This window comes from Parus major, chromosome 3 (genome assembly GCF_001522545.3).
Source record: "Parus major isolate Abel chromosome 3, Parus_major1.1, whole genome shotgun sequence".
Classification (NCBI taxonomy): Eukaryota; Metazoa; Chordata; class Aves; order Passeriformes; family Paridae; genus Parus; species Parus major.
In genome coordinates, this window is record NC_031770.1 from 84,148,204 (window position 1) to 84,149,541 (window position 1,338).

Genomic DNA, 1,338 nt, shown 5'->3' on the forward strand with positions numbered 1-1,338 from the left:
ACTGGAAATGAGTAAACAGTGGTGTGCTCAGTCACTGGAGAAATACAGTTTAGGTGATCGTCCTCTAGATAAACTGTATCAGCATAGAACTGGCAACTGTAATTTTGCGTCTGAGATGCTCTTGATTTGAATATATTGAACTGTTTATGCTTGCTCCATTCCTCCATATTATTTCATTATGACATAACAGCCCTTCCACTCCTCCACTAAACATGCTAACTCTAATTAGCTCTCTGCTACACAGATGTTTCTTCATTCAGATGTTCAGTGCCTGGCCAGGTGTCACCCTCACTTTCCCATGAATTTCAGCTTACATTACATCGGTTCAATGTCCTCTGTGTGTGTGTCCTTCTGAATAACAAATCGATTTGGGATAGATATGAATGATAGATGGACAGAGTGTCAACATTATCTATATTTTTTACACACATGCCAATGTGAAGAATGAATATAAAACAGGGAAGAAACCAGCGGCGTAAGCCCAGGAGGCTGGTGTGCAGGCATCCCCGATTTCTGCAAGCCATGCTATTCCTACCAAAAATCTAAGTATCAGTGACGAATCATTCTACTTCTTATCTCAAACAGCTTGGAAGCCAGTGAGAACATAATTCGATCTCCACGTTTTATGCAGAGAATCGTGGAGAATTCAGTAATTTGCAAACTCTACTGCTCTGCTTCTGTGTTCTTATGGAGCATGAAGTTTTAAAAGCATAATTGAAGCTGTAAGGAAGTGTTTAGTTATGACAGCAGGGAGTATTGAAAAATGCATCGGAAACTTCCCTGTGAGAAACGGATTTGTAAGAGGTTTTAGATTGCGCATTTCACCTGTGTTGCAGCGCCTGATGAATGCCTTTTTCTCAAAATAAAGACAGGTGGATTATTACGAAATTCTGATATACGTCTGCTTTCTAAGAAGGTGCTCTCAAGTCCCTGTGATCTCCGGGGAAGCTGCAAGCCCGGACAACGGGGAGATGCGGTGCATGGAGCGCAGGCGGTGCGGTGCGGGGGGCGGGAGGAGACACCGACTGACGGGCACCGAGGGGAGCTGCGGAAAATCGCCGCCTTATTTACAACTTCTTACTTCGGCCGAGGTAGGAAAAAACCCCAAAACCCAAAGCGAAGCAGAAATGAAGGGAGCGGCTCTCCGCCGCTGCGAGGGGTAAGTGCTCGGGCACGGACCCGTCCGCCTCCCCCAGCCCTGCCTGTCGGCCGGCGCTGTCCCGGGGAAGATGTCCCGGCCACCGGCCGAAGTTGTCGCCCGCAGGGGAGAGAAGCAGCACCCCGTCGCCACCGGAGTCCCCGTCCCCGCCGGCCGAGCCCGGCGCCGCCCCCGAGGGC